Below are 22874 nucleotides of genomic sequence, written 5' to 3' on the forward strand. Positions count from 1 at the left end.
ATGGTGGTGATAGTGATGATGATGGTGATGATAGTGATGATGGTGATAATGATGGTGATAGTGATGATGGTGATCATGACGGTGGTGATAATCGTGATGATGGTGGAGGTGATGGTGATTATAGTGATGATGATGGTGATGATAGTAATATGGTAATGATGGTGATGATGTTGGTGATGGTGATGATAGTGACAGTGATGATTGTGATGATTGTGATGGTGGTGGTGATGGTGATGATAGCAATGATAGTGATGGTAATGATGGTGATGATAGTGATGATAATGATGGTGATGATGGTGATAATTGTGATGATGATGGAGGTGATGGTGATTATAGTGATGATGATGATGGTGATAGTGATATGGTAATGATGGTGATGATGTTGGTGATGGTGATGAGAGTGATAGTGATGATTGTGATCATTGTGATGGTGGTGGTGATGATGATAGCGATGATGATGGTGATAGTGATAGTGATGATGATTGTGATAATTGTGATGATGGTGATGATGATAGTGATGGTGATGGTGATGATGGTGGTGTTGAAGATGGGGAGAAGGATGCAAAGGAAGCGGCATTCTCACTACAGCCACTCTTGAGTTGGCTAACAACAGAACAGGCCCCTTACCAAATGCCCTTGAAAGTGGCTTATGATTCACAGGAACTTTATCCCAAATAGCCTTAACCAGTTCAGCTGTGAGCCTCCTTCACTGACCACAGCTCTGGCAAGCAGGCCAGTCTATCACTAGAGAAATTACTCCTGCTAGGCAAAGACACTGCCTAGGGTCTGTGGCTTCTTGGGATACAGGATATTCTTCCCAATGCCACACTGGATGCAGGCGAATGCTTGGCTTCAGTCAGCTGGCATCTTCCAGCATCATCAAGGCACCAGACAGTACTGAACCAAATTAGGCTTCTCCCCACATTTCAAACACTTGGGAGCCCTGGACACAAATTGGTGAGGGAGGGAATCCCTAAAAGTCCTTCTGTGTGCAGCATGTGGAATGAGAACCAGCACTGCACTCCAAGGACCAATGAGACAGGTGCTTTGTACCTCACACCAGGCATGGACACCCCATCACACAGATGCTATGGGAAAATAGTTGGTTTTTCTAAATCCATCAAGAAATAAGTGCTCACTTTTGCTGTGTGGTAAATGGGATAAAAGTCCAGGCTGCCCTCCCACTCCCGCACATTATATTATTTGTATTTTAAAGTTATTATTAACAGCCAGGTCATCCCTGGATCTGTGGGCCTGGGAGACATAGTCTCTACCTCAGTCAGGGGTAACATTCAACTGCAAGTTACAGAAACCTGACTACACTGGCTTCTCCACATAGGGCTTAATTTTCTGGGCTTAATTTTCTTATTTATTTATTTATTTATTTATTTGGAGACAAGGTCTCTGTTGCCAAGGCTGGAGTGAAATTGCATGATCATGGCTCACTGCAGCCTCAAGCTCCCAGGCTTAAGTCATCTTCCCACCTCAGCCTTATAAGTAGCTGGGGCCACAGGCTTGGACCACCACACCCAGCTAATTTTTTTCTTTATAATTTGTAGAGACAGGGTCTCGCTATGTTGCCCAGGCTGGTGTCGAACTTCTGGGCTCAAGCAATCCTCCCGCCATGGCCTCCCACAGTGCCTGGCTAGGCACTGTGGCTCACACCTATAATCCCATCAGTTTAGGAGGCCAAGGAGGTAGGATCAGGGGAATGTGGGCCCCTGCCAGCTTTAATTTCCTCCAACAGGTGATTGAAGGTCCTGGGGACTCGTGTCACCAGTGTCTCAAGTTCTTCTGACTTCTGTCTTCTGCTTTCCTCCTCACGTTCTCTTCTGATCCAAAGACGGCTTCTGCACCCCAGCCCCACATTCCTGTGGCAGGGAAGCTACAAGAAGAATATAAAATAGAAAGTTGGTAGATCTTCATATGAGTCCCATTGGCCAGCACTAGAGAACAGGGTCACCCCTTGGGCTGTGAGGGACGTAGGGAAATGCAGTTCTTTAAGTTCTCCCGCTAAGAAACAAAAAGGCTCTCTGTTAATAAAATGGAAGGAGAGAATGAATAGTGGAGAAGCAGATAGTAGCTCCGGTCTCTCATTCATCTTGGGAAATGGAATTACCTCATTATTTTCCTGATAGAATGACCATTTATTAAGTGTTAGAAACCAGAACATTCATCAGATCTGTGATGTTCATTTTATTCTTCAATCTTTGCAATAACCCTGAAGATAGATTACCACCCCAATTTTACAGATGAAGAAATGGAGCCTGATGAATGTCTTGTCCAAGGCTACCTGTAGGCAATAGGTTACAAGGTCTAAATTTTAACCCTGATCTCTCTGTCCCTAAAAATCTAACTTTCCACTATAACTCAGTAGATATCTTGATTATCACCTCAGAGGAAGGTATCAACAAAAACAGTCAAACTTTGTAAAATATTTAAAGAGATTTATTCTAAGCCAAATAGAAATGACCTTGGCCCATGACACAGCACTTAGGAGATCCTGAGAACATGTGCCTGAGGCGGTCAGGGTGCAGCTTGGTTTTATAGACTTGAGGGAGACATGAAACTTCAATCAAATACATTTAAGTTAGCTGGGCATGGTGGCGGGTGCCTGTAATCCCAGCTACTTAGGAGGCTGAGGCAGGAGAATTGCTTGAACCCAGGAGGCAGAGGTTGCAGTGAGCTGAAATGGCGCCACTGCACTCCTGCCTGGGCAACAGAGCAAGACTCCATCTCGAAAAATAAAAAATTAAAATAAAATAAAATAAACAAATATATTTCAGAAACACTTTAGTTTGATCAAGAAAGGTGGGACAACTTGAAGGTGAGGGGCTTCCAGGTTACAGGTAAATTTAAAGTTTTCCTAATTGGGAATTGGTTGAAAGAGTTATCAATAGAGACCAAAGTTTTATCATGCAGATGAAGCCTTCATGTCAGCAGGCTTCCTGGAGAATGGTTGTAAATGTTTCTTGGATAATAGATTGAACACGTTTCCAATCAGATTTAAGGTCTGTGCTGATGTTAATGCTGGAGAGGTATAATGAGGCATGTCGGACCCCAACTTCCCTTCATGAACCAGTATTTCGGGTAAAATGTTAAGGGTGCCCTGGCCTAGGAGGAAGTCCATTCAGAGGGCAGAACTACAGAACTGTGTTTCCCCACCTGCCTCGCAGCCCCAGGGTGGCCCTGTTCTCTGGCATTAACCAACAGGGCTTACATGAAAGTCTACCAGACTTTCTAATTCCTAAAGAATTTTTGTAAACCAAAAATATTTTTGGTTTACAGAGGGCTGATGCTGAGAGATTTTCATGCTGAAAATTCTTCTTCCAAATCCAGCATCCTTTGTAATCGGATTGTGTTCCTCTGCTTTGTCTCGCGGGTGAACTCATGGATATAAACCATCTGGTGTTCACACTCAGATGGCTGTCTGCTTTATTTTGGATTCTGCAGTTTTGTAGCAAAAGTTCTACAAACACAAGTGCTGGAAAGCTCACCTTTCTCTCTTTCTCGGGGTCCAGAGGGCTTGGCAGGGCTGAACCCTGCCGGCATTTTCTCATCGGATTTGGGTATTGTTCTTGAAGCTTTAGAATCTCAAATCTGGTCCTCCACCTCTTCCTGCCATTTTACAAGCAGCCCCATATCCTTTCATTTATTTAATTTTGGGGGAGGGGGAATTTATAGCATTTAATTATATAAATGGAATAAACAAACCAACCCCCGGCATTGTGATGATGGAAATGTTCTCCATTTTTATTGCATCAATGTCAGTTGTGATACTGCATTGCGATAACTGCACGATAGTTTTATAAAATGTTACTCTTGGGGAAAAGTGAGTAAAGGGTACACAGGGTGTCTCTGTATTATTACTTACAACTACATGTAAATTTACAATTATCTCAAAATAAAAAGTTTAACTGTTAAAGACACTATTAAGAGATCGATTAACAGACAGGCCACAGACTAGGAGAAGGTATTTGAGAAAAACCAGATAAAGGACTTATATCCAAAATATACAAAGAGCTCTCAAACTCAGTAGGAAAACAACAACCCAATAAAAAGTAGGAAAAAGATCTGAAGAGACACCAACAAAGATCTGCAAATGAACAATAAGGACATGAAAAGATGCCCAATATTATACATCCACAGTGACTTGTCAATTCAAAACAACAATCAGATACCACTACACACCTAGTGGAATGGCTAAAATCCAAAACGCTGACATCACCGAATCTTATTGGGGATGTGGAGCAACAGAAACTCTGATTTATTGCTGGTAGGAATGCAAAGTACAACCACTTGGAAACCAGTTTGGTAATTTCTTACAAAACTAAACATACTCACCATATGATCTTACAATCATGCTCCTGGCATTTTCCCAAATGAATTGAAAACTGATGTCCACACAAAAATGTATACTTGAATGTTTTTAGCAGCTTTATTTAATTGCCAAATTTGAAAGAAACCAAGATGTCCTTTGATAGTTGAATAGATAAGCAAACTATGGTACACTCATGCAATAAAATATTATCAGCAATAGAAATAAATGAGCTATCAGGCCATGAAAATACAGGAAGGAATCTTAAATGCATACTGCTAAATGTAAAAAGCCAGTCTGAAAAGGCTACATATTGTCTCATTCCAACTATATAATATTCTGGAAAAGACAAAACCATGGCCAGGCACAGTGGCTGTCACCTATAATCCCAGTGTTTTGGGAGGCCAAGGTGGGAGGATCATTTGAGCCCAGGAGTTTGAGGCTGCAGGGAACTGTGATACTGCCACTGCACTCTAGCCTGGGTTAACAGAGTGACACCCTGTCTCTTAAAAAAATTGTTTTTAAAAAAGGAAAACGCAATACTAAAAAAAGGCAAGACTTAAAAAAAGGCAAGACTAAAAAAATCAGTGGTTGCCAAGGTTCACCAGGGAAGAATGAATAGGCAGAGCGTAGAGAATTTTTAGGGCAGTAAAAACTATTCTGTATGAAACTGTCATGGCGGATACATGTCATTATGCATTGTCACAACCCCTAGAACCATGCAATGCCAAGATTGAATCCTAATAAAAATTATGGATTTTAGTTAATAATATCTATGAACTTTAGTTAATAACATATCAATATTGATTCATCAATTATAACAAATGTTCCACACTAATGCTAGATGTTAGTAACAGGCGAACTGTGAGTGGGATCGGGGAGCATATTGGAACTCTCTGTACTGTGTGCTCAATTTTTTGTAAACTGAAACTGTTCTAAAAAATGAAGTCAGGCCGGGTGCGGTGGCTCATGCCTATAATCCCAGCACTTTGGGAGGCCAAGGTGGGCAGATCACCTGAGGTCAGGAGTTCGAGACCAGCCTGGCCAACATGGTGAAACCCCCATCTCTACTAAAACTACAAAACTTAGCCAGGCATGGTGGCAGGCACCTGTAATCCCAGCTACTTGGGAGGCTGAGGCAGGAGAATCGCTTGAACCTGGGAGGCGGAAGGTTGCAGTCAGCCAAGATCGCACCACTGCACTCCAGCCTGGGCTACAGAGCGAGAACTCATCTCAAAAAAAAAAAAAAAAAAAAAAAGTCTATTCTTTTTCTAAGTTTAATTTCAAAAGAGAGAGAGAGAGTCATGACTATAATAGGAAGTTACTACAGAGTCATCTAAGAGGTTAGAGGGGTCCAGCTTTGCCTAATACGAGGATATGAACAGTCAAGTCACCTAAGAGAAAGTGCAAATCATAAATAAATACAAGGGCTACAATGGCAACTAAGGAAATGTAAGTTACTTTACACATTTTTAAATTGACAAATTATAAATGGAGGTACAACTTACACATGCAAAATTAGCATACAATTTCAGACACCAGCCACCTGGTGTTCACCAAGCTGTGAAGGACGCAACATGAAAATACCAACTGGTGACATTCTACTTGATAAACTTGTCCACTTGTCAGTGTGGTGAGCAGGCGCCATGGAGGTGTTGATGCCTTTTGACCAGATCATTCTAGAAATCTAAAGATGTTTCCTGAAGACCTAATTCAATCAAAGTTTAAAATGTACCGTGGAACATTGTTCCCAAAATACGGTCTGCTGTCTCTAATAAATTGATAATAGTATTTAAAGTGGATGGGAGGAGATGTCACAAAACAAAAGAGACTTCTAAGACATAATAACCAGCCAAGTGTGGTGGCAGGCACTTGTGATCCTAGCTACTCAGGAGACTGAGATGGAAAGTTTGAGACCAGCCTGGGCAAAATCGTGAAGACCCCATTTCTAAAAAATAAAAAATAAACAACTTTAAAAGACAGAACCAAATGTAATTTATGGACTTTGGCCCCTGATTTGAATAACTATAAAAAGACATTTATTTAGACATATGGATAAATTTTAATATAGGCTAGAAATTAGATGATATTAATGAATTATTAATCTTATGTGTGAAAATGGCAGATGATAAAGCAAAAAAGGGATTATCAGAGATGCATTTTGATGTATTCGTGGGTAAGCTGGCATGCTAAAAACAATCCAAATTTTATGTTATGTATATTTCACAACAACTAAAGAAACCCAGGAAGAAAATATAGTGGGTGGGAAAGTGAAGATGGGGGAGAGAGGAAACAGGATTGGCAAATGTTGGTAATGGTTGAAGACTTGTGATGGATACACTAAAGTCCATTATACCTTTTTTTCGTATACTTGAACTTTTCCATAATAAAAAGTTTAAAAATATCCTGTGATGGCAGATTACTAGTTGTATCTTGTGAACTATGCTAGGTATTTAGCTCAGCCTTAGGCTCCTGCAAAGACTATTTCCCAGTGTTTCTTGCAGCTCAGTGTGGCCATGTGACTAGGTTCTGACCAATAAGATGTTGAGTGAAAATGATGTGTCCTACTCATGAATCTTGCTGTTGAAATGACTGTACACATATTCCTTTGGTCTTTGCCATTTTCCCACATCTAGTCTCCCGAGGTCAGAAATACTGGGAAAGGAACTATCGAACCCTGACCTTTTTGTTGCCCCACAATCTCAGAAACTTATTCTTTACTACATATAAATTAGACTGAGAGATATTTCATCTCTCCTGTCCTATATTAGAACCAATTTCTATGACTACATCAAGTGGTCATTCATTCAAAAGACACTCACTGAATGACCCATGCACAGGGAGACTCTCAATAGCTTGTTTTATGTCTGGTAAATCAGGATGAAATCCATGAACTTCACAGCCACAAGGCGAGAGCGTCTTTAGAAATTTATTTAGCCACTTGGTCACTTAATATAGATTATGGAGAAGTGGTATTCAGTGTCTACTATGTGCCAAGCACTGTATTGGATCTGGGGAAAACGTATGAATAAGATATTGTTTCCCTCTTTTTAAAGATCCTGTAGTCTGGTGTTTAATTTATACCAAATTGAGGACAGAAATATGTGTATTATTGATGGAAAAATAGCAGAGCAATACAAAACCAATGACAATTCTATTATTTCTGATTAGATGCAAAATTCTGAATCTCAACAAATTTTTACCTGCTTCCATCTAGCAAGGAAACTGAAAAGGATGAAGTAAATATTCTAAATTTTTTAACTGCCAAAACATTATAACAACAAAAAGATTTTAAAGAAAAAAATTCACTAGTAATCACTTAACATATATATATATATATACAATTTTAATTTTTCCATTTAATTCAATCCTTGTTTTATCTATGTATAATTTTTAGAAAGTCTAACAGAGAATAGATACAAGATTATATTCTGAGTTTGGTCCAACCCCCCCTCAGTCATAAGCATTTTTCCATATCTCTAAATAGATTGCAAACATATTCTAATGGCTACAGGATGTCAAATAATTCTAATATCATATTTTACTTAGTCACTTAATATTTATTATTTTGGTTGTTTGAATATTTTACAATAAAAAAGGCTGTAACAAATGACCTCATGAATTTGACTTTTTCCTTTTAGATTATTTCTTAATGAAAACACAGCAGTTCAAAAGAAGGATTATTTTTATTTTTCCTACCAAGTTGATTTCCAAAAGACTAGCAATTATCATTACTATGAATGTTAACCGTTTCAACAGAACTTTATCAGATTTGGGCACTTACATTTTTGGTTAATTTAGAAAATATATTTTAGAAGTATATTTGCCAACTAATAACCTTTTTCTTTTTTTTTTTTTTTTTTTGCCTTTTTAAAGATGACAAGTGGGAGGGTTGACCTCTCTGTTTATAAGTTGGCTGCCCTTACAGGAAATATAAATGTCCTTTGCACGTTTCATCTATTGAGGTCTTGAAGATTTCATTGTGTCTCTGGCTTCTAAGGTCTTCAATTACTTATATCAATTGCTTTTAATAACAATACAATATCTAGGGAAACACTTTAGTATCATTTTCTAGCAACTTATAGCTTACAAGAAAAACAGGGCAAGTCTCATAGTTTTTAATGTGCTTCTTCAAAAAGTATGACCTGATTAATTGCCAGAATGTTAATAATTTTACATGATACATGAAATACAAGAGTGGACCACAGTGAAATAGATAGCTCCATCTACTGTAAATACTTTGAATTGGATATCTCCAGCTTTCGTCTTTACGGACTTTCATAATGAATTCAGAAGTTTTTAAGTGATGTCATGCTCAGAGCCTTTTGCTAGACTCTGAGGGATATAAATATAATTAACATGAGGATGCTGCCCTCAAGGAGCTCCTAGGTGAGCAGCCTGAGGGCAGCCTCTAGTCCAGGCTGACGTTTGGTGATCTGCTGACTTTATGCTGACTCAGAAAAGCCAAGGTTTTAGAGTGTAAAAGAGTTACTCTGCTTTACCTAAAACCATAATCATTGGAGTGGGATACGATTAAGCGATGAGTGGGGGAAGGACGTTTGGAAAGTGTCAGAGAGATGGGCAGGAAAATGGAAATGCAGGGGAAAGGGCAAGGAGAGGCCAGTGGTGCTCTCATTTATCCCAGGCTGACCACCATTGGAAGGCAAGGAAAGGGCCTTCCGTTTCCTTGAAGAACCAGGTCATTTGTTTACAGCAGTTGTGCCTAGCACAGGCCAGATTTCATTTTCTGAACTAAGAGAACTTTCAAGGAACTTTTGTCTGATAGATGAAATGGATACTCAAGAAAAACTATACCCTGTGATAAGTGTTAGAATAAAAGTATATGTAGTGTGCCTTGGAAGCAGAGAGAAGGAAGAAATTCTTTCTGCTGCAGGGAGTGGGGTCTGGAGCAAGTACGGTATCAGGTCACAGAACGGGGCAACCTCCCAAAGGAGGAGACCAGTTGAGATAAACACTGAAGAATGGCAGGATTTCTAGGGCACAGAAAGAGGAAGGGCATTGTGGGCAAGGGGGAAAGCATGAACAACTGCATGGAGGTGCAAAATTTCATCGTGTGTAGGAAACAGTGCAGCCCGATGTGGCTAAATCTTAGTAAGGTGTTAGAAGGCTAACTTCTTAGCAATGCAAGAAGTTACATAAGCAGGAACCAGCATCTGAAAACTCTGAACTCGAGAGTAAAAAGTTTGCAGACACTGGAGAGCCATTGAGAGGTTTGATACAGGGCAGGGACAGGAGAGCAGTCACCTGGGGCAATAGCCTTTGCTTGCAACAAAGGAGAGGGTGGATGGTAGCAGGTTAGGATGGCAGGTTAGAGAGACGGAAAATGGAGAAATAGAGGACCAGAAGCAGGCAATAACAGTACAAAGAGGAGGAAACAGAATCACAAGAGAGAGTTCAAATTCACCCGTGGGATGCACCATACTGAGCCACGAACTGGACTTGGGCAGGCATTTTTAACCAAGATAAGAGATTCAGGAGAAGAAATGATCAAGTGATTACGATCCATCTGTTGATACAATATATGGCACATAAAATGTGCCCTATCTGCTGGGTGTGGTGGCATGCACCTATAGTCCCAGCTACTCAGGAGGCTGAAGCAGGAGGATTGCTTGAGTCCAGGAGTTCGAGGCTGTAGTACACGATTATCATGCCTGTGAATAAGCACTGCACTCCAGCCTGGGCCACACAGTGAGATCCCATCTCTAAAGGAAAAAAAATGCTCTCTCCATGTTATTTATCATTACTGCATCACTACTATTATTATTTATCTCAAAAACTAAGTCATCTTTTGCTGATTTTTTAAAATAGATAACCTTTAGGAAAGTTATATAATTAGATTTCTTTATATTAAGCAAACTACCAGAGATCACTAAAAAAAACTGGTTTACTGATTTTAAGATCATTAACCCTTAGAAAAAAGCCTTTGTAACTTGTGCCTAAGATTCTCTGAGAGACTGAAGTCATAATGGAGAATAAGTCCAAATGTGTGACCCTGGGAAGCTCACAGTCCAGTGGGAGGGCAGGGGACAGAGGTAAACTAGGGGTCATAACATCCTACCCTCCCACTGGACACACTAGGGCTTATGCTCCATTATGTTCCCAGTCTCCTGGGCAGTCTTAGAGCATGACCAGTGCTCCAAAGATGTTTGTTGAAGAATGAAGGAATGAATTACTGGAACAAGAAGAATTAACTATTCAAAAAGAATCTTTCTTTTGAATTAAACATAATGTGTTTAATGTGACTCAGAAACTGGCCAAATGATCCAGCCATGGGATGAGCAGAATGACTTTGACAGACACGTAGATACTAGAATCTACAATGAACAAGGGTGAGTCAGTATCCTACCCAGAGGCAGCTGAAGTGAAGCCACCACACTCTCCCTCTCCTGAGCAGTTTTCTCAACTCTAGACTCATCAAAGAGATTTTGGTTGAAGGACAGTTTGGCTGAGTAGATGCTATAGGAAGTGTTAAAATTTAAGTTAACCTTAAAATGGTAAACATAGGTTCAAATGTTCATCTGAAAGGTGAGCGGGAAAAGGTTATATAGGGACTGTGGATTGAGTTTCATATTTTGCAAACCAAGAAAGCAGGCAGCCTTTCAGAAAGGGTATGGGACAATGCAAAGTCCAGGTTAGCCCGTGACCAGGTAAGGTGGAAGCCTGGTAATTACCTGCTTGCCTTGGCCAATCTTGAAAGATTAATGATAATTTACAAAGATAAAATATATCTTATAATGAACTCTTTTTCCTTATGGTTAATAGAAATAACAGGGTATCTCCTAATGTTTCGGGTCATTTTGTACCTGCAGATAATCAAAGAGCAACCAAACTGATGATAAAATGTGTCCTTTACTGCATACACACAAGTTTCAAACTTTTGTGAACAACCCTCTAGTAAAAGATCTGTAAGGCAGAGATGGACAGGAAGGTTAAGTTGCAGGTAAGGTAGCACAAAAAACAAGCATTTTTAGTAGTTTTGGGGTTTCACTATGTTGGCCAGGCTGGTCTCGAAATCCTGACCTCAAGTGATCTGCCCACTTCGGCCTCCCAAAGTACTGGGACTGCAGGCATGAGCCACGGTGCCCGGGCAAGACTGTTAATGTTAATTATGATGAAGAAGGCCCTTGGTCAGATTTCCAAGCTCTAATGCGTGGCAATGTCATACCCTAGTTGCATCTTCTACTTTCTAGAAGATAAAGTCTTGGGGGCCTTGCAACCACAACTATAAAAAAGGAGAGTAGGTCGGGTGTCCTGGCTCACGCCTGTAATCCCAGCACTTTGGGAGGCTGAGGCAGGTGGATCACGAGGTCAGGAGATCGAGACCATCCTGGCTAACATGGTGAAACCCCATCTCTACTAAAAATACAAAAAATTAGCCAGGCGTGGTGGCGGGCACCTGTAGTCCCAGCAACTTGGGAGGCTGAGGCAGGAGAATCACTTGAACTCAGGAGGCAGAGCTTGCAGTGAGCCGAGATCGCACCACTGCACTCCAGCCTGAGTGACAGAGTGAGACTCCATCTCAGAAAAACAAAAGAGAGTAAACCATTCACACTTTTACTGTCCAAATGTCTCTGATTCAGATATTTCTCTCCCATTAAGACTATCCTCAAAGCCGCTACTACATCTTTTGCACCAGGAGTCCCCCACTTCTAGGTCATTGACCGGTACCAGTCCATGGTCCGTTCAAAACTGAGTACAGCAGGAACTGAGTGGCAAATGAGCAAACATTACTACCTGTATTAGTCAGGGTTCTTTAGAGGGACAGAACTAATAGGATATGTCTTTTAGATGAAACAGCAAATCCTTAACATGATACGAGTTCTTTTGTGTTTTGGTGACGTTTTCCTGTCTCTCTCTTATCTCTTGCGCTGTGTTGGGTAAATACTGGACTTCTTTTTCAGTTCTTTGAAGAAGTCAGACTTCCTTGCTTTTGGACTTCGGGCATGCTGTTCCTTCTACCTGGAACACTCTGTGCCCTTTACCTGGCCACTAGTACTTTAGGTCTCAGTGCTACAGGTAGATTCTCTACTTAGGAAGACCTTCCTTGACGCCATGGACTATTTAGAGTCCCCTAATTATGTGGCCCCATATCCATCCATGTGCATTTGCTACCACAGCAATCATCAAACTTCATTGATACTGTCATTTTGCTCCTGCTGTACTGTGAATTCTATGAACATACGGACCACATCTTATTTTTTCAACTTTGTAGCTCTAGCCCCTAAAATAATTTCTCACACAAAGGAAGTGCTCAATGAATATATATTGAACAAATCAGAAAAAATATTTTAACAGGTGACACTCAGAATTCCCCCAGGAAAGGAACTCTCTTGGGGGAAGTATTCCCTTAAAGCTGATCAGGGTGGGTGAGGCCTTGCTAGTTTGGGATGTTAGCAGGCACTGACAACTGTCCAAGGAAGAGGGCACCCCTTAGTATTTGAATGAAAAGGCTGAATTTATTGTTTGCTTAAGAAGAAGATCTGTACTTATAAGGCAGAGTATGTTAGTCCATTTTGCATCGTTATAAAGAAATACCCGAGGCTGGGCAATATATAAAGGAAAGAGGTTTAACTGGCTCACAGATGTGGAGGCTATACAAGCATGGCATCAGCATCTGCTTGGCTCTGGTGAGGCCTCAGGGAGCTTTCAGCCATGGTGGGAGATGAAGAGGGAGCCAGTGTATCACACGGTGACAGCAGAATAAACAGAGGGAGAAGAGGGATGTCTTCAACTTTTTTACACAACCAGATCTCATGTGAACTAAGAACTCAGTCATCACCAAAGGGATGGTGCTAAACTGTTTGTGAAGGATCTGCCTCCATGATCCAATCACCTCCTACCAGGCCCCACCTCCAATCTGCGGATTACATTTCAGCATGAGATTTGGAGAGGACACACATCCAAACTATATAATTCCACCCCTGAACCCCATAGTCTCATGTCCTTCTTACATTTAAAAATACTTGTTCCAGCATTAACTCAAAAGGCCCTAGACCCAAGTTTCATCTGGAGAGCCATTCTTTTACCTATGAGTCTGTGAAATAAAAACCAAGTTATTTACTTCCAAGATACTATGGTGGTACCCAGATGCTGGGTAAATATTCCCATTCCAAAAAAGAGAACTCTGCTAAAAGAAAGGGGCTACAGGCCCCATGCAAGTCTAAAACCCAGCAGGGAAGTCATTAAATCTTAAAGCTTCAAAATAATCTCCTTTGACTCTGTGTCCCACATTCAGGGCACACTGGCACAAGGAGCGAGCTCCAAGGATTTGGGCAGTTCTACCCTGGGGCTTTGCAGGGTGCAGCCCCCATGGCTGCTCTCATGGATTGGAGTTGAGTGCCTGCAGCTTTTCCACACTGAGTTTGCAAGCTGCTGGTGTCTCTACCACTCTGGGGCCTGGAGGGCAACAGCCTCCTTCCTACAGTTCCACTAGGCAGTTCCCTGGGGGAGGACTCTATGTTCAGGCTCCAACCCCACATTTCCCTTTGGTGCTTCCTTATTAGAGGCTTTCCATGAGGGCTCTGGCCCTGCAGCAGGCTTTCGCCTGGGCACACCCAGGCTTTCTCATACATCTTCTGGCATCTAGGTGGAAGTTGCCAAGCCTCCTTCACTCCTGCATTCTGTCCACCTGCTGGCTTAACACCATGTGGAAGCCATCAAGGCTTATGGTGGCTTCTGCTCTCCAAAGCAATAACCCAAGCTATACCTGGAGCCCCTTGAGCTACAGCTGTAGCTGGAGTGGCCAGGATACCAGGAGTAGCGTCCTGAGGCTGTGCTGGGTAGAAGTGTCTTGGGCCTGGCCCCTGAAACCTTTCCTTCCTCCTAGGCCTCTGGGCATTTGAAAGGGCTGCCTCGAAGATTTTTGGAAGGCTGCGGAGGCCTTTTCCCCATTGTCTTGGATATTAGCACTTGGCTCCCTTTTATTCATGCAAATCTCTCTAGCAAGTAGTTAGATTCATCTGCTAAAAACACTTTTTCCTTCTTTACCACATGGCCAGGCTGCACATTTTCCAAACTTTTACACTCTGGTTTCCTTTTAAATCTAAGTTCCAACTTAAGTCATTTCTTTGCTCTCATATCTGATAGTAGGTTGTTAGAAGCAGTCACACCACTTCTTGGATGCTTTGCTGCTTAGAAATTTCTTCTGCCAAATAACCTAAGTCACCACTCTTAATTTCCACCTTCCACAGATTCCTAGGGTGTGGACACAATGCAGCCAAGCTCTTTGCTAGGATGTAACATAGAACACTTTCACTCCAGTTCCCAATAACTTCCTCATTTCCATCTGAGACCTCCTCAGCCTGGCCTTCACTGTCCATATCTCTATCAGCATTTTGGTCATAACCACTTTAGCAGTCTTTACGAAGTTCCAAACTTTCCCTCATCTTTCTGTCTTCTTCTGAGCCTTCCAAACTCTTCCAACCTCTGCCTGTTACCCAGCTCCAAAGGTACTTCTACATTTTCAACTGTCTTTATAGTAATGCCCACTCCTTAGTACTGATCTTCTGTATTAGTCCATTTTTGCCTTGCTAAAAAGAAATACTTGAGGTTGGGTAATTTATAAAGAAAAAGGTTGGGAGAGGGGAGGGATGGCATTGGGAGTTATACCTGATGTAAAGGACGACCTGATGGGTGCTGACGAGTTGATGGGTGCAGCACACCAACATGGCACAAGTATACATATGTAACAAACCTGCACGTTGTGCACATGTACCCTAGAACTTAAAGTATAATAAAAAAGACAAAAAAAAGAGAAAAAGGTTTAACTGGATCACAGTTCTGCAGGGTGTACAAGCATGATGCCAGCATCTAGTGGGCTTCTGGTGAGGCCTCAGAGAGCTTTCGATCAGTGCAGAAGGTGAAGGGAAGCCAGTGTGTCACATGGTGAGAGTGGGAACAAGAGAGGGAGAAGGGGGAGGTCCCAAACTCTTTTAAACAACCAGATCTCACATGAACCAAGTGAGAACTCACTCATCACCCAGGGAATGGGTAAACCATTCAAGAGGAACCCACCCCCATGATCCAATCACCTCCCACCAAGCCCCACCTCCAACACTGGGAATCACATTTCTGAGAGCATCTCAGACAATGGCCACTTTACAGTCTAGTTCTGTCTACCATGGTGCCAGCTCAAACACCTGGTAGATAAAGCTCCAAGGAGAGTCATATGGACCCTCACCTGCTTGCTCCGTCCCCTGCATGCCATTCATGCCAAATCCCATCTTAAAAGCCCCTGCTTTCTGCCCCAGAAGCAAATCAGTACCCTCAAGGCAGGAACCTGCACGTTTCCCCCTGTGTTAAGCTTTGGAATAAAAAGTCACTTTCTTTATAGCAGACCTCACTCTTGTGCTCTGCAAGCAGTGGGTTACTGAACCTATGACTGGGTTACAATTTCATTCTTTTTTCAAAATGTATTATTGAATTATATTCTAAAGAGGAGCTCTTTATTGCCATTTATTTTTTTAAAAAGTGTGGACTCATGGATTCCATTTGAACCCATGGGATATAATCTCCTGCTATTATGATTTCGATGTTCAAATTGTCCCAGATTTGGCCAACAGGAGCCTCTTCAGGCTGATTGCTTTGTCCTTTTGAACTGTCTCCACCATTTCTTGAGCATTTCCACACTTTCTAGCACAAGATGTTCCAGTCTCATACTGTACTTTCTCTGGCCCAATCCTAAAATCAGTCATTTCTCTAAAGAGCCCTGTTTCCTTTTCATGGAGAATGGTGTTTAGAGCTAGGTGTTAGGTGTTCTTTTGGCTAATGTGGTGTTGCTGCACCAAGGCCTTCCCACTGGGTAGGCCTAGGAAATATATGTACACACATTGATAGATGTGTGTGTGTGTGTGTATCTGACTGTGGAAAAATTACACACCCTATTCCCTCACCCTCAACAATTAACAAAGAAGACTTCAGTGACCAAATGTCGGGGGGTGTTTCCCCAGACACCAAGCAAGCAATCGATTCTGCAGCAGACACCAATGGGGTGTCCTCCAATTCCCTTCTAACCTGGAGATAGCATCAGATCCTACAGGTTGAGGCTCACTCCCCAAGACACCCCCAACAACTGCCCCACTCTGTCGCTGGCCACTGACCAGTCTCAAGTCTGGGCCTCCAGAACTTCTGACAGGCTTCAAGTTGTTGTTCCCATGACCCCCTCTTGGGTTAATTTGCTGGAGCAGCTCACTGAACTCAGCGAGACACTTACGTTTACAAAGGATATTACAAACAATATAGAAGAAAAGATAAATAGGATGACGTATGGGAGAAGGGGCTCAAACCTTTCATGCCTTCCCTGGGTGCACCACCCTCCCAGGAACCTCCTGGTGTTCAGCTATCTAGAAGCTCTCCAACCCTGTCCTTATGGGTTTTTATGCAGGCTTCATTAGATAAGGCATGACTGATTAAACTGTTGGCCACTGGTGATAACTTGACCTTCAACCCTTCTCCTCTCCAAGAAGTTGGGGATAGGCTGAAGGTCTAACCCTCTGAGCCTGCCTTGGTCTTTCTGATGACCAGCCCCATCCTAAAACTACCTAGGGGCTCCCAGCCACCAGCCAACTCACTAGCATACAAAAGACATCACTTTGGTGTTTGTAAGGAATTTAGGAGTTGTACACCAGAAAATGAGATCAAAGACCAAATATATATTTCAAAATCTCACATACACAAAATATATAAACACACTTTTACATTTATATTTATATCTACATGTATTAAGAACCATGATTTTACATGAATATCTCCAATTCCAATCCAATCACACAAACTTCTTGCTTTTCTTATCTCTGTACTTGTAACTCCCTTCTCCAACAGGGAGAAATTTGGCTCCCATTACCCTCAATATAGTTTTTCTTTGCGTAGTTCTCCTGTATGTAATCAGCTGTCTGGCCTTGCAGGGCTGCTGCTCCATCTTCCTTGTTAGAGCTCGGACTCCCCACTGAGCTGACAGCCCAGTCCAATATGGGAGTGGCTATATTCTCCCATGTAGATGGAAAAGCAGACAGAACAAGTTAGTAGAGACATATAGAAAACAATCACAGAGGAGGGGCACAGAGAGTACCTTTTGGGTTCCTGGAAGCTTTCCAATGACTGGTTCTAGTTTTTGCTAAGATGTGGCTGTATTCCTATTCTCAGCTTTTGTGGGAAGCACCTACATCATTATGATAAATTCTCCCTTTTTGGTTGCACTAGTTCAGGTTGGTTTCTGTTACTTGTAAACAGAGAGTCTTAAAGGCATATTTAAATCCTGGCTTGTTCTACAAAAAATAAACCAAATTGTGGAAATAATCAGGGCTAAGGGAAAATAAAAATTAGCCCATAGAAAATGCATACCACATGGTACTATACTGTTGCTTAACATGGGCTGAAATATTGGCTCTAAGATTTCTAGTGATCCAAAGTGTGAAACAATATCCCTTACAAGATTTTATGTCTCTGGATTTAAAACAAACCAGCAAGTGAAGCATGAATAGACCATTAGAATGGATACAGAGTCCAGAAGTGAACTGCTCAATAAATGACTGTGTAGCCACCTGGACAAAAAAATTAATTTGGATCCATACCTCACCCTATATATTAAATCGATTCCAAAAGGATCAACATTTAATTCCAAAAGACTTAAAGTCTAAATATCCATCAGTAGAGAACTGGTAAATTATGGTATGGATATACCTGCAATAATATATTAAGGGGGTTGGAAAAAAACAGCAAGGAGCTCTGTATGTATTACTATAAACATGTCCTCTGGTTACATTAAGTGAAAAACACAAGGTGGAGTAAATATGTACGGCATGCTGGCATTTTTCTAAACAAGGAACACAAAGAGTATGTCTTGGCTTGTATACACATAAACATTTTGAAGAATGAGCAGGAAACAGTGGTCACCTATTTGTGACACGAGGACAGGTGTGAGGGAGGTCTTTTTCCACTGTGTATCTTTTATAGGCTTTCTGATAAATGAACAATATGGATGTACCACTTATTTTAAAAATAAAAACTGAAATTGATAAAAATCAGATAAACCGGCCACTCATGCCTGTAATCCCAGCACTCTGGGAGGCCGAGGCAGGTCAGGAGTTTGGGACCAGCCTAGCCAACATGGTGAAACCCCATCTCTACTGAAAATACAAAAATTATCCAGGTGTGGTGGCACACGCCTGTAACCCAGCTACTCGGGAGGCTGAGGCAGAAGAATTGCTTAAACCCGGGAGGCAGAGGTGGCAGTGAGCCGAGATTGCACCATTGCCCTCCAGCCTGGGCGACAAGAGCGAAACTCTGCCTCAAAAAAAAAAAACATAAAAATAAAAATAAAAAGTCAAAAGTCAGGTAAACCTGCTGATGGAGCAAGCAGCCTGGCTAGTCTTGACAGATTGCGAGAGGACAACCAGAGGGGCTGAAGTTGTACCAGCCCACAAATTTCCACTGCCAGTAGAGGCCAGTGCCTATCCCCACACTGAGATGCTGTCCTTCTCATGAAGAATTATCTCCAGAAAGCCTTATATGTATGACTGGGGACTTAAAGATATGACAGGCTCACAGTGCTTGACATTTAAGAAACTATTTTTTTAATACATAGGTCTGCCAGGAGCATCCTACTTCCTAATTTTGCCCATGAATATGCTATCTTCAAGTGAAACTTTAAGCCAATTCATAGTAAATATATTATCAAGATTTTAGCACAGTAATGATTGAGCACACCAGCCTCAAAGCCAGACTACCTGGGTTCAAATCTCAGTTGTTCACTTACTGGCTACTTACTTGCTGGAAGTCATTCCACTTTTTCATCTATTAAAATAGGAAGCAGGCCGGGTACGGTGGCTCACGCCTCTAATCCCAGTACTTCCGGAGGCCAAGGCAGACCGATCACGAGGTCAAGAGATCCAGACCATCCTGGCCAAAATGGTGAAACCCCGTCTCTACTAAAAATAACAAAAATTAGCTGGGTGTGGTGATGGGCCCCTGTAATCCCAACTACTCAGGAGCCTTACGCAGGAGAATAACTTGAACCTGGGAGGCAGAGATTGCAGGGAGCCCATTGCAGTGAGCCCAGGTCGTGCCACTGCACTCCAGCCTGGCGACAGAGCGAGACTCCGTCTCAAAAGAAAAAAAAAAAAAAAAAAAGGAAGTAGTTTCAGCACCTATCTCACAATGTGCACACAGTTAAAGCACCTACCTTACAGGGCGCACGTAAGGATCACAGGCATGCAAGCCCTAGATCAGCCTGCCCAATGGCAATATAATGCAGGTCACAGATGACATTTAAAATTCTGTAGGACCCACACTAAAAAATAAATAAAACTGGTATTTTTATATATTTTGATATATTGATCCCAATATATCAAAAAACGTTTATCACTTCAACATGTAACAATTTTTTGAACATTATTTGGTAAAGAACGCATACACCTCGATTCCGACTAGCCATACTTTAAGTGCTCAGGAGCCATGCGGGGCTGGTGGCCCCAAATTGAACAGCACAGCCCAGACAGCACGGGCGCAGAGTAGGTTCTGCTCACGCCCATGGGCTGAAAGAAACACGGTTGCAGTTGCTGTGAGCACACCTCACCTGGAGCAAACTGGCCTATCAGGGAGTCCACTGAACAGATGTCTACATTTGGGGATAAATTAAGACAATGTTCTTTAAGCCAGTCACTTATGTAACTCCCACCGATATTTTAATTCCTAGCTACGAGATGTGGTGGGTGGTTCCGACCTATGCAAATGATCAGTGTACATACAGAGGGCCACCGTCTATTTCTCATTATCTGGGGATCCCAGTTGGGGTGGGGGGCGGAAGTGGGTGTTTGTTATTTCCCCAAATGCGAAGGCCCCTGCACCACTAACGCGGGGAAACGCAGGCGAGTGGGAAGGTACTTTAAAAAGGGGAGGGAGGTGCTCAGAGAGAAGCTAGGCTCTCTGGGGAACAATTACGGCCACGTTACGGTCTGTGGGTGCCAGAAGGGGCAACAATGGAGGCAGTCGAATTCCGAGAGCTCAGACAGTCAGCCAAACTTAGCCGGCCTCGGCGCGCGGGTTCCCGAGGGCCCCGAAGACTCCCGGCCACTAGGGTCCAGTCTCGGCATTGGGCCGCAAACACCGCCTCGGCCTCGGCGCGCTCACCCGCTGTCTCCCTGCTCCTGAGTGGCTGGGGGGCCGGGATTAACCTTTCACCGCCGGGCCCTGCCCAATCACAGGCTCGCTCTCATGCCGCCACGGGGCGAGCGGAGCGTGAGGGGCGCGGAGGGGCGGCGCGGGCGCCAGTGGGATTCTCCAAGCGGCTGTGCGCCGTTGCCGCGGGCCGTGCGCAGGCTGCGGGCCAGCCGGGCGCTGCGCAGTCTCCGCAGGCGCCAGCGGGAGGGGTCGAGGCGGAGGCGCGGCAGGCTGCTGCAGGCCCAGGTGAATGGAGTAACCTGACAGCGGGGACGAGGCGACGGCGAGCGCGAGGAAATGGCGGCGGGGGCGGCGGCGCCGGGCGGCTCCGGGAGGCCTGGGCTGTGACGCGCGCGCCGGAGCGGGGTCCGATGGTTCTCGAAGGCCCGCGGCGCCCCGTGCTGCAGGTGAGGCGGGCTCCCGCGGAGCAGCTTTGTGTCCGGGGCTGGGAGCGGCTCGCCCATCCGCGCTCCCGCCTCCGCGCCGAGGCCCGCGTGCCGGCCATGGGCCCGAGCCGCGCGTCCGGGCCTGGCGGGTGCTGGTGGAGGGCGCGGCCTCGCTTGCCTCTTCGTCCCGCGCAGCGCGGCCTGTGGACCCGGCGTCTGCCCGCCCCGGCTCTGCTCCTGGGCCCGGACCCCGGCGCCTCACCGCGAGGCAGCCCTGGGAGACTCTCCGGACCTCCGTGGCGTGGTGGGGGACGCCGGCGCCTGCCCACGCCCCGGCCTGGCGAGGCCAGGGGGTTCTTGACAGGTCCCGTCACGCGCGCGAAAGTGGCGCAGGAACAGCGGAGGTGGAGACGCGAGCCCTGCCATCCGGAGCACCCTGGGGCTCTCCTCTGATGGGGCCGCTGCGCCGCGCTCGGAGGGAACGAAGTCGGGCTCTAGGTCCCTCCCGGGAGGGTCCTGTGTGATTACTGTCAGGAGACCAGATCGGGGCCCCGGGGGGCGGGCGGGGCCGAGGCCATTCTTTTTCCTCTCCCCTCAGATGTTTTTGTGCCAAAATGCCCAGACCCTGCGGAGGAACCTTTCTTCAGGGTTTTTGATTTTGGGGAAATCAGAGTGTGTTTTAAGTTAGCACATCAGATTTATGTAGATTGTCCAGAAAAGCTGAGTTGCCCTGATGGCTCTGCCTGGAGGTCAGAGCTAGCAAACCACTGAGTGTGTCCTTAGAATCCTGAAGATCTGCGGAAACGTGGAGATGAGTGGAGGGTCCTTGGTGTGTAGTGTTCACTCAGTGCTTTTGTGGAGAGAGTTGTGGTTAAAGGGACACGTTACTGGTCTACACGATAAGTAAGCGTTCTTAGGACTTTCAGGTTTTAAAAACATTCATCTGATGAACGAGGATCACTTGGACGTCTATGCTTCTGTCTTCGAATATTCTGAATCTTTACAATCCTGATTGTCTTCGTGGTGCTTGTTTTGAGTCAGTGGAAAAGGACTCAGGTTAGGAGTTAAGTAACTCGGAAAATATTGTTAAAAATGTGCTTTTAAAACAGGTTAGCTGTATTGAAAATGTATTGGTGTAAGCGTTAAGTTTTCTAAATAAAAATATACATCCTCACCAAAAAACTCAGTTTACTAAAGATGGGTTCGGGATAAGCCAGGTCCTAAAGAATAGTAATTTTCGATATTATTGATATCTTTGGGAATTAGGTTCTGGAATAGCCAGTTTATTTTGCAAAGTCTCCTTTAAAGCTACATGTGTATTATATGTAATATGTGCTATATATACATTCAAAACTTCATTTTAGGGCATATTCCATAAAACTCAATACATTAAAAAAACAAAAAACTAAAGATCGCTTTTAACATGGTCACTATAAACATTGATCATGGTAACATATGTTTATAGATTTACTCATGGCACCAAAATGCTGTTTTAAGAAAAGAACAGTTAGTCCATTTTTATTTATGTGGGGAGAAAAGACATTTTCCTACAATCCTTTTTAGTGAGGGCCTGCTTTACTTTTTGTGCTTCCATCTCATGTTTGAAGGTTGAGCCCTGACTGCTGTATTTTGCCCGTGGCTCAGTGTGTGAGTTGGGTAACAGGGTTGTTTTGCTATTATTGAGCTTTATTGTCTTGGTTTTAGAAGGCATTTCTTTTGATGTGGCTCATGATTCTTATTTGACAGTGATTTTGTGGTGTCACATAGTGGGTTGTACAGTACTTGTAGTGCTACCTTCTAGAGAGGGTGACTTTTGTGGCGTTGCGATGTTTTATACTCTACCACTATCTGACATGTGAGAAGCTTGTTTCGTTTGAGAAGGTAGATATTTCGTAGACATTCTCTCACTTGCGACCCTACCATGTCATGGTCACACTTGCACTTGCTCATGGCAAAGGAGATAAGGGAAACATGTTATTGAGTGCCTCCTTGTT

General features: G+C 43.4%; 1 protein-coding gene and 1 long non-coding RNA gene across 7 annotated transcripts in view; one reads left to right on the forward strand and one right to left on the reverse strand.

The window, feature by feature from the left end:
• LOC111538263 overlaps window positions 1–20652 on the reverse strand; it is a 25943-nt gene extending 5291 nt beyond the window's left edge. Inside the window, exons 1-3 of the long non-coding RNA XR_002730278.2 lie at window positions 20287–20652; window positions 19911–19952; window positions 19103–19263 (exon numbers count right to left, since the gene is read on the reverse strand). This is a non-coding gene — a long non-coding RNA (uncharacterized LOC111538263). The remainder of the gene's footprint in view (window positions 1–19102; window positions 19264–19910; window positions 19953–20286) is intronic.
• Window positions 20135–22874, forward strand: part of DICER1 (dicer 1, ribonuclease III) — a 72323-nt gene continuing 69583 nt past the window's right edge. For 4 of the 6 annotated variants that reach the window (XM_023205560.3, XM_023205557.3, XM_023205558.3 and 1 more), the window contains exon 1: window positions 20581–20901. The gene's annotated coding sequence lies outside the window, so the exon portion shown is untranslated. Of the gene's footprint in view, window positions 20215–20580; window positions 20902–22874 lie in introns of those variants that run through there. The other 2 variants (XM_031935743.1, XM_023205561.3) reach the window with 2 other exon arrangements.

This window comes from Piliocolobus tephrosceles, chromosome 6, assembly GCF_002776525.5.
Source record: "Piliocolobus tephrosceles isolate RC106 chromosome 6, ASM277652v3, whole genome shotgun sequence".
NCBI lineage: Eukaryota > Metazoa > Chordata > Mammalia > Primates > Cercopithecidae > Piliocolobus > Piliocolobus tephrosceles.